We start from the raw sequence: 11251 nt of genomic DNA, 5'->3' as shown, positions 1-11251 counted from the left end.
GAATGGTGTAGTAAACTGAGAACTGGCCTCAAAGTGAGGAAGACCCGACTTCCAGGCTTTCCTCTGACACATGTTGCGGCGTGATCCTGGGCAAATTATTTAATGCTTTATATTTATATATGATATTTATATATAATTAGCGCTTTGCACACTTCTGTCAGACTAAGATACAGAGAAGGTGCTAACCTTCACTGATGGAGAGAACACCCTCATCTGGAAGTTTCCCCATGCCAATGAAATCCAGTCCAATCCCTATCCCTCTCAAGGAAAATCACAAGTTTTAGAGCAGAAAGCCCTGAATAGAGATAATCTAACCATTTCCCTTCTTGTTTTACAGAGGCTCAGAGAAATAGACTTCCTAAAGGTCACCCAGGTACCTTGGGAAGAGTAGCGGAGCCATATTCCAACCCAGCACCCGGATTCCAAATCTAGTCCTTTTCCCGCTAACCCTATGGCTTGGCAGTGGTGCTGAGTACCTGTGTTAGGGTGGTGGGAGTGGGAATAGAGAGGAGGGGCCAGAAGAGGAAGATGTGGCAGGAATAGAACAAGTAGGCCTTGGTCACCGCTTGGATAGGAGAGCGAAGGGGAGAATTTGAACAGAGGAGATGAGGGTGAGGAGATGAGGTACGACTGCCGGAAACAGTGAAGTCAGACGGTAAAGCAGCTTTTCAGGTGATGAAATAATGTGAGTACATTGTTGCAAGAGGAGTTTGAGTTGTTGGAGTAAATCGAGGTGGAGAGCTGCCTCATAAGCAGCTGGAAATGCTAGTCTGAAATTCTGGAGAGAGGTCAGGGCTGGAAATAGAAGCCTGAGAATCATCGGTACAGAAGCGGCAGGTAAAGCCCTGTCAGAAGATGAGGTTGCCGTGGGAGACAGGGTAAAGATTCAGACCTTGTGACTCCAAAGCACTTTCTTTGTGCTGCATCAGGCCACCGAACCTGGGAAATGAACTTCTCTGAGCCTCAGCTTTAGCATCTGCAAAATGGGGACAAAGCTTGCTTTGCCCATCCTTTAGGAACGTTGAGAGAAAAGTGGCTTATAAACCCTAAGGCACCCTTTCTTCCTTCTTTCCTCCCTTCCCTTTCTTCTTTCCTTCCTTCTTGCCTTCTTTCCTTTCTTCTACAAACACTTATTAAGCACCTACTGTATTCCAGGCCTTGTGTTCCATACTATGGATACAAAGCTAGATATGCCATGTGACTTTTTCAAATAATTTACAATCTAATGGGGGAAGGAGGGTTAATGGCATGTACCCAAGGAATTGATACAAGGGAGATTGAAACATGTACAAAGAAGAGGCTGAGGCATGATTTAGGGCAAATTTGAAGAGACCTCTTTCACCAAGGGACAGCACAGGATCCTAGGGTTTAGAGATGAAGGATATGTTAGGGAGGAGGGGGAAGAGAATAAGCATTTATTTAGTGCCTACTATATACCAAGAATTTTACAATCAACATCTCGTTTGATCTTCACAACAATCCTGGGAGGGAGATGCTATTATCATCCCCATTTTACAGTTGAAGAAACTGAGGCAGAGTTTAAGTGACTTGCCTAGGGTCACACGACTAGTACGTTTCTGAGGCTGGATTTGAATTCCAGTCTTCCAGACTCCAGGCTCCACGCTCTGTCCACTGAACCACCTACCTGCCAGATAGGGATCGTTTAATCCAAGGGTTCTTAATGTGTGGTCCATAAATTTGTATTCCATTACAATTGGTTTCCTTTGCAATCCTTTGTATTATATTTTATGTATTAAAATATTATTCTGAGAAGGGGCCGATAAGCTTCACCAGCCTGTCAAGGTCAAGGGTAGGGGGTGATAGAAACAGGATACAAAAAAGGTTAAGGATCCCTGATTTAGTCTCATATTATATTTTTACAGATGGGGAAACTGAGACCCTGAGGGTATGAACAACTTGCCTAGCTATTAACTAGAAGGGGAATTAGAGAAGGCTTTATGAAGGAGACAGCATCTGAATTTGAGAGAGGGACTAAAACTCTAAAAGGGGGAGTGTGATTATTTTTAGGTCTTCTATTGGGTCCAACCCACTCAGGGAGTCCCCTGTGACATTCCCCTGCCTCTATTTCTGTTGAAGTTAAAAGTTGGTCATGACCCCTTACCCACCCCAGTGGATACCTTCTGGCCTATCTGGGCACTCATCAGCCTCTAATAAGCTGCTGTATTTTTAGCTAAGGTGGCAGCCAATATTCTACCATCTCTGACACTGTTTTCCGCTCCCATCTGTGTCTAAGTTTTTGGTTTCCTGTGGTGGTTTCACAGGCCCCAAACCAACCTACAGTGTTATTCTGGGGGTTAGAGAAGGACCTTTAGAAAAACAAAAACAACAACAAAAAAACCTCACCTGGGGGCTGACCTATTCACCCCTTGGCTCCTGCTGCAGAGGGAATCTGGAACTAAGCACTGAGGAAAACAAGATGGTAGAAGGAACAGAGTTGGGAAGCCCCAGGTTAAAATACCAGCTCTGCTACTCACTAATGGTATGACTCTGGGTAAGTCACTCCACTTGGTCTTTTGGCTCTCACAGATGAGAGGGGTGGACTAGATCTCCCCAAAGTCTCCCTACTAGCTCCGACTCTTGTAACACCTGGGTTTATTTCACACCAATAACTGTATTAATTACTCCCTTTATGAGTTGGGGCAAGTCACTTACAGAATCCTGGAATGTTAAAGGTAGAAAGGGCCTTAAAAACAAGGGAAGGGAACAAGCATTTATTAAGCACCTACTGTGTGCTAGGCACTATGCTGAACGCTACAAATATTATCGCATCCGATAATAGCCTATCAGAGCTTGAAGATCTTGAATCACAGAATGTCAGAGCTTAAGGTTGCCCTGGAGAGGCAATATGGCGGACTAGATAGAGTGATTGGCCTCAGAGAGCACCCAGGCCAACACATGGACCTAGGAGTGAGTGCAAGGGGTCTTTGAACTCACCAAGCATTGCTATTTTGATCATAGGCTCATTGGCTTAGAATTAGAAGGGCCCTTAGACATCATTTTGTCCAACCTCCTCATTGTACAGATGAAGAGACTAAAACCCATAACTGGAGGACGTACCCACATCAATGAGATCACATATAGGTCGAGCATCAGGCCTGGAGTCAGGAGGTCCTGAGTTTAAATCTGGCTTCAAGACATTAGCTGTGTGACCCTGGGCAAGGCACTTCACCTTGTTTGTCTCAGTTTCCTCATCTGTAAAATGAGCTGGAGAAGGAAATGGCGAACCCCTCTGGTATCTTTGCCAAGAGTAGGGTTACGGAGAGTTGGACATGACGGCATGAATGGTTAGTCCTTTAACTGTTCTGGGCCTTCATTTTCTCCCTACAAAAACAGTGCTTTGGAGAGGAAATATGGCAGAATAGTCAGAGTGATTGGCTTTACAGTCAGGAAAACCTAGATTCAAGTCCTGACTTTAACACATACAGGCTGTGTGACCCTGGGCAAGTCACTTTACCTCTGCTTGACTCTATTTCCTCCTCTGTCAAATGAGGAGAATAATAGTAGCACCTACCTCCCAGAGCTGTTGAGCTCAAATAAGATAACGCTTTGCAAACCTCAAAGCACTATAATATATAAATGCTATCTGTTATTTGTTATTGCATTATTAATGTGTCTGGTCCTCAGTTTTCTGGTCGGTGATTCCCAAAAGACATCTTTAGGAATGGAGATTCTACAATTTATCCAGTTCTATTATTTTTATAATGACCGTTATCATTTATTTTGATGATGACAACCACAGAGAGATGGTGTGGCAAAGAGGAGAGAGGGCTAGCCTTGGGGTCAAATTGCAGCCTATCTACACCGGCCTATGTTGTGCAACTCTTGTCCATGTCTCCACTTCAGTTTGCCCCAGGGAGGTTGTCCCACGTGCGTAGGGCCTTTATTGCTTTCTCTCAACATCACAGAAACATCAAAGCTCCCTGCTGCTCATCCCTGCCCTTTGCCACATGACGACCCATCACATTTTTTGCCCATCCATTTCCATACATCCATTTCTCTGGTTCCTATTCTAAGCCTCTTGTTAGTTTCATGCTGCAGCCTTGTTCCTTCCTCCCCACCATATGTCTCTCTCCATTACCCTCTGTGTTATACTTATGTCACTTTAACTTCTTTGCAAATGGTAATATTCCATGCCTTGCAACTGTACAACCCAAGTAGAAGGTTGGGGAGATATGAAGTCATGAGAAAGTCGTGTTTCCTGCAGTCACTCCAGCCTGTCCTCCTGTTTCATTGTGGGTCTATCTTATTGTCCATCTGTCTTTTTGTCAAAGATATATGGATGGATGAGATTGTCCATTCAACCTCACGTTAGCGTGTGGACAATAGATGTTCTTTATCCATTTGATTTTGAACGGTGGTGGATCTGTTCCAGGAAATTCTGCAATGTGCTGGTAGATGCAGCCAGCTCAGTGTCAGCTGGAAACAGAAACATCTGAAGGACCTTACCATCCCTAGGTTATCCCTTTCCAATTTGGGCTCTGTACTGAATCTCTACCTTTACTGTGGCAAGCGCCTTTGGTGAGCACGTCTTATGCCAAACCAGATACTGATGATCAGAGGGACTTTGAAAAGGTCATCTCTGTTATTGTAGCTTTCAAGGACTCTTGATTCATTTTGATATATGGGTAACAACCACTTTGTTGGAAGAGAGACTCAGAGGTGGCATTTTCTGCCGTTGAATCAAATGCTTTTTTATGATCGATGAATAATAAGGCCAGTGGGATTTAGTATTTCTACATCTTTTTGTCAATTGTACAATGTCAAAGATGCATTTTACTGTAGATAATCATTTAGAAAAACCTGCCATTTTCCTACAAAGATGCTCATCCAACATCCTTGGTGCCTATGCAGGTGGGTCTCATAAGAGTTATATATAGATGAGAAGGTAGAATTGTAGGTTATCAGTTATTGCTCTTCACTCAGTCACTTTTTTAGTATTAAAAAAGTCTTTTTTCCACACCTTTGGTATCTTCCTCTCCTCAAAGGTTCCTTGTGAAGTGATCCTTTAGTGCCCTGACAACTGCATCACCTGCAGCATAGAACTCTATGGGCGCTTGGCTTTATCCCTCTGCTTTTCCCATCTTTGTTCTTCTTCTTCTTTTTTTTTTTTAGACAATTGGGGTTAAGTGACTTGCCCAGGGTCACACAGTTTGGTCAAGTGTTTGGTCTGAGGACAGATTTGAACTCAGGTCCTCCTGACTCCAGGTCCAGTGCTGTATCCACTGTGCCACCTAGCTGCCCCATCATCTTTGTTCTTCCTAGCGCCATTTCTACCTCTTCTCTAAGTACATCAGGGACTGGGATGTTAGCGCCCAGAGTGCTGCTAATGTCCTTGATGGTAAATAAAATGCATAGTAAAAGCCTTTGCGAATCTTTTCCATTTTTCTTCTCTTTGTTGTCTTTTCTTTTTCATACTTAAATGTCCTTGGGGTGACTGTTTAGTCGGGTCTCTAGCCAAACTTCCTTTACATTGGTTTTACTCTCTACTTCTTTCTTTGTTTTTTATGAAGTGATACTGATCATAACCTTCCATCATTCTTCTCTGTAAGATTTTGCAAATAAGCTTATATTTTAAAGTGGTGTTGCTTTGACTGCCAAATCTCTGCTTGGAACGGAAGCCAAGTACTTGCTTTTTAGCTCTTTTGGTCTCCTTGTTATGACAACTGATATACATAGGTTAAACTTGCACATGAAGTTATTGTAGTCTGTGTCTATGTCCCTTCTTCTATGCATATCCCAATTTTACCATCAATAACTTCTTTAATTGAGCTGTCTTAATTATTCCAAATCTTTTTCTCATTTTTATCTAGTTTCATACTAATTTTAAACTTTAATAAGTTGATGGTTTGACTGTACACAGTAGTTGATCTAGGAATGACTCCCACCTCAGTTAACAAGTCATTTCCTGTCTGTTAAAATACACTCTGTTTTCACTTTTGTATTGCTCTTTGATGCCAAGTGTGCCCAGAGCCTGCTGATTTTTTCCTCTAAGAAAGTACTCATGACATATAGGTATGAGGTTTCTGTCGAGTTTCCAGGTCTTTGGCCCATCTTGTTCTTTATTCTTGATCTGCATTTTCCAAAATATTTCTTGCCACCCTCACCTGTTTCCACCTTTGTACTGAAGTCACTGAGTACTCATATAGTGATTTTATTTGGAAGGTCTTACCAGTTGTCTATAGAATTTTTCCCTCTCTTCATCCTTTGCAATGGAGGCATAGGCTGGAATCAATTTTCTTTTAGCATATACTTATCATGAGCATTGCAACGAGGGATAACCAAAGATCCCATGAAATGGTATTTCCCAATACTTACGTTCTGAGGCCCCTCCCGGCTCAGACATTCTGTGTTCTAAGGACTCTCCATGCTACAATGTTCTATGCTTTTCCAGTCTTCTTGCCCCTTACTTCCCCCTGGACGCCCTTTGAGCCAGTGACTCTGGTGACGCTGGCCTCCTGGCTGTCCTCGAACAAGATACTCCATCTCTTGGCTCCAGCTTTCTCTCTGGTTGTCCCCCATACCTGGAATGTGCAACTTCTTATTCTCCACCTACGGACCTCCCTAACTTCCTTTAGTCCCAACTAAAATCCCACATTCTGCGGGAAGTCTTTCCCAACCCCTCTTTTCCTATTTGTCCCCTGTCATAGCTAGTTTGTACATATTTGTTTGTTGTCTTCCCCATAATGTCATAAGCTCCTGGAGGGCAGGCACTGTATTTTGCTTCTTTTTTGCATCCCTAGTTCACACAGTGTCTGGCACATAGTAGGGGCTTAATAAGTGTATATTGACTGACTGACTGACTTTGCACCATCTGTTTCCTGCGACTGAAACGCATTCCCTCCTCTCCTCCATCTCAGAATCCTAGTTTCCTTCGAGGAAGCTCATGCAGCTCAAGCTACATGAAGGCTTTCTTGATTTCCCCCAGCTGCTAGTTCCTCGCTACCAAAATCACCTGTATCTATTTTGTTGTTGCTGCTACTGATGCTGTTGTTATCGGACAGGTAGGTAGTGTAGTGGAGTAAGTGCTGGGCCTGGAGTCAGGAAGACCTGAGTTCAAATCTGGCCTTAGACACTTACTAGCTGTGTGATCCTGGGCAAGTCACTTCACCCTGTTTGCTTCAGTTTCCTCCTCTATAAAATGAGCTGGAGAAGGAAATGGCAAACCTATCCAGTATCTCTGCCAAGAAAACCCCCGTAGGGGTCAAGAAGAATCAGACATGACTGAAGAACAAAAATTTAACAAGTAAAGCAAGAAATGAAAAATAATCCAGAAGTAACTTATACCTTGAGCCAAAGCACAGAGAAAAATCATAGTTTAACAAGTGACATCTCACACAGAATGATTTTGGAAGAATGTTCCCCTGGGAAAGTTTGATTTCTCACTTAAGGACGAGAGGTTCCGGTCCATCCCAGGTCCCTAATTCTTGTGGGAAGTCTGGCCTTTTTTTTAGGCAATTGGGATTAAATTACTTGCCCAGGGTCACACAGCTAGTGTCTGAGGCTGGATTTGAACTCAGGAAGATGAGTCTTCCGGACTCTAGGCCCTGTGCTCTATCCACTCTGTTACCTAGCTGCCCCATGAGAATAAGTTACCCATCCCTTATCTGTTTCATGTCATGTGTCATATACCTTTTTTTACTTTTTGGCAAACCCTAGGTATGAGCCAAAATTGAAGCTATAATTAAATTTGTCTCTGTTGTACCTGAAAGGAAGTTAATGAACCAAATAATATAAGAAAAGAGAGCCTAGCTACCCTCTCATTGGAAGCCAGATTCCCTAGGACTAATCCAAAATAGGGGGTAAATTCAGTACTCCTCGTCCTGTGGGTCCAGGAGCAGTTTGACTTTAGAATGAGAGCTGGTAGGAATCTAAAACATCACTGAGTGCTGGACCTTTATTTTACAGACAGGGAAGCAAAGGTCCAGAATGGGTAAATGCTTCCCCAAGCTTTGAATTCGAACTCAGGTCTTCTGATTCCAAATCCAGATACTTTGCAACAGAAAGATGAATCAGAGGGCAGAGAGTAGACTAGTTTATCTGAAGTTGAAAGTATGTGGGGAGTAACTGGGGACAAAGCAGGAAGAGCAAAGTGGCATCAGATTAGGGGGAGCCTTAAATATCAGGCAGACAAATCACTAGTTTTGTCAGCGTCATCCTAGAGACCCTGCTTTGCATGGTGTTTGCATATATTTTGCATTCAAGAGGTGCTCATTATAATCATGAATTAAAACCTGACAATTCATTTATCTCTGTAGAATTAAAAATGGCAAGGCTGAAATGGACCTTAGGATGTAGAAGGGCAGAGATGAGAGGGTCTGGCTGTATCATCCCTCTACTCGGTAAACTTCAATGGCTCCCTATTGCCTCCAGGATCAAATACAAAAGGCAGCTAGGTGGCACAGCAGGTAGAGCACCAGCCCTGGAGTCAGGAGGACCTGAGTTCAAATCTGGCCTCAGACACATGATATTCACTAGCTGTGTGATCTTGGGCAAGTCATTTGACCCTGATTGCTCACCAAAATAATGCTCTGGTCGGCATTCAAAGCCCTTTGTAACCTAGCTCCCTTCTACCTTTCTGGGTTTCTTAGACCTTACTCTTTGCTACTTAATCTTCAGTCCAGTGATACTTGCCTCCTGGCTGTTTGGTGAACTAGACACTCTGTCTCTCAGTTCTAGGCATTTTTTCTGTTCTTCATACCTATAACTTCTCCCTCCTTAACTCCACCTACTGACTTCCCTGACTTTCTTCAAGTCCCAGCTAAAACCCCACTTTTTTTTTTAGGCAATTAGAATTAAATTACTTGCCCAAGGTCACACAGCTAGTAAGTGTCTGAGGCTAGATTTTTATTTATTTATTTTTTTGTCGGCAATGGGGTTAAGTGACTTGGCCAGGGTCACACAGTTAGTAAGTGTTATGTGTCTGAGGCCGGATTTGAACTCAGGTCCTCCTGACTCCAGGGCCGGTGCTCTACCCACTGTGCCACCTAGCTGCCCCAAAATCCCACTCTCTACAGGAAACTTTTCCTAAGTCCTCTTAATTCTAGAGCCTTGCCTCTGTGAATGATTCCCAATTTATCCTGTATATAGCTTGCTTTGTATATATTTGTTTGCATGTTGTCTCCCTCATTAGACTGTAAGCTCTCTGAGGGCAGGGACCATCTTTTGCCTCTTTTTGTATCTCCAGAGCTTAGTACAGGGACTGGCACATAATAGGTACTTAATAAATGTTGATTGATTGATTAACCTTAGAGCACATAGTGTCAGAGCTGGGAGGGACCTTGAAACATAGAGGGGGGACAGCTAGGTGGCACAGTAGTAGAGCACCGGCCCTGAAGTCAGGAGAACCTGAGTTCGAATCCAGCCTTAGACACATAACACTTACTAGCTGTGTGACCCTGGGCAAGTCACTTAACCTCAATTGCCTCACAAAAGAAAGAAAGAAAGAAACATAGAGGGAGGGAAAGGCTGATTGGTGCAATGGACTGATTGCTGGACTTAGAGTCAGAAGATGCAGGTTTGAGTTTTAGCTCTGCTGCTTACTAGCTCTTGCCTCCCAGTTTAATGCTTTTACATGTTCCCAGGATAATAGCTCTTAAAATATATATTATATATATGCATATATGTAAATACACACACACACACACACACACATATATATATATATATATATATATATACACACATATATGTATTAAACCCCAATTAAAAAAAATAAACCTCCAATTGAAACAGAAAAAGAAAACTCTTATGAGAAACATGCTTAATCAAGTAAAGTAAATTCTTGCATTGGCATCCATAAACAGTGTCCCTTTCTGCTCCTTGAGCCCAACCCCTCTATGATGGGCGGTGGGCATCCTACTTTATCTTCAGTCTTATGGACTCAGGGTTGGCCATTGTATTGGTCAGAGTTCTCGAAGTGTTTCCAAGTTGTTTGTTTTTACCGCATTGTGATTATTGCATAATTGGTTCTGGCTTTGTTCTCTTTACTCTGCAGCTATTTATACAGGGCTTCCCAGTTTTCTAGGAAACCATCTATTTCATCATTGCTTACAGTACAATCAGATTCCATTCCATTTGGACATTGCACCATGCATAGGCACTCCATTCCATTCAGTTCCAGTTCTTTGCCACTACGATAAGAGCTACTGTAAATAGCCTTGTACCCATGGGTCCTTGTCTTCTTTCTTTGATCTCTTTGGGGGATAGGCCTAGTACAGGACTGCTGGGTCAAAGGCTAGATGGGCAGTTTCATGACTTTGGGGCCCAGTGCCAAACTGCTTTCCCAAATGGCTGGACCAAGAGTACATCAATATGCCTGCTTTCCTGCTGCCCCTCCAATAATCATTTTCCTCTTTTGCCATCTTTGCCAACCTGAGGGTATGAGATGGAATGTCAGAGTCATTTTAATTTGCATTCCTCTTAATATTAGTGATTTGGATAATTTTTTATCATATGGTTGCTTGGACTTCTTCCATCAAAGACTGCCTGTTTCTCATCTTACGGAGGGGGAGGGGAGGGAGGGAGGGATAAAAAATTTGGACCTCAAAATCTTATAAAAGTGAATGTTGAAAACTATCTTTACATGATTGGAAAAAAAATAAAGTACTATTAAATGAAAAAGAAAGAAAACCTGCTTGTTTTCAAATCCTTTGACCATTTATCTATTGAGGAATGGCTCTTGCTCTTGTAAAATTGAATCAGTTCCTTACACATCTTGGAAATAAGACTTATATCACAGAAATTTGCTGTCTGATCTGCCCTCCCCGCCCCACCTCCAGTTACCTGTTTCTCTTCTAAGTTTGACTACATTGGTTTTGTTCCTGCAAACACTTTTTAATTTTACATGATCAAAATTGTCTGTTTTATCTTCTGGAATCCTCTCTAACCCTTGTGGGGTCATGAACTCTTACTTTATCCACAAATCAGAAAGGTAATTTCTTTCTCCTTCCCCTAATTTGAAGATAATGTGACCTTTTATAACAGTAATAGCTAGCATTTTTAGGTCTAAATGATGTATCCATTTAAAGCTTATCTTTGTTACCATAGCTTTTTTTTTTTTAATCACTCATGTCATCAGATCCTCCCACCAGTCTGGTAAGGTCGGTCCAACAGGTGTTTTTGTTCTGCAGATAAGAAAACCAAGTCTCAAAGAGTTTAAGACAATCCAATTGCCCAAAGCTATTCGATAATTTAATGGTAGAACTCAGATCTCCTAGCTTTTGCTCCTAAA

This window comes from Phascolarctos cinereus, unplaced genomic scaffold, assembly GCF_003287225.1.
Source record: "Phascolarctos cinereus isolate Bilbo 61053 unplaced genomic scaffold, phaCin_HiC Scaffold_726;HRSCAF=1367, whole genome shotgun sequence".
Classification (NCBI taxonomy): domain Eukaryota; kingdom Metazoa; phylum Chordata; class Mammalia; order Diprotodontia; family Phascolarctidae; genus Phascolarctos; species Phascolarctos cinereus.
Note: the sequence above shows the minus strand (reverse complement) of the source record.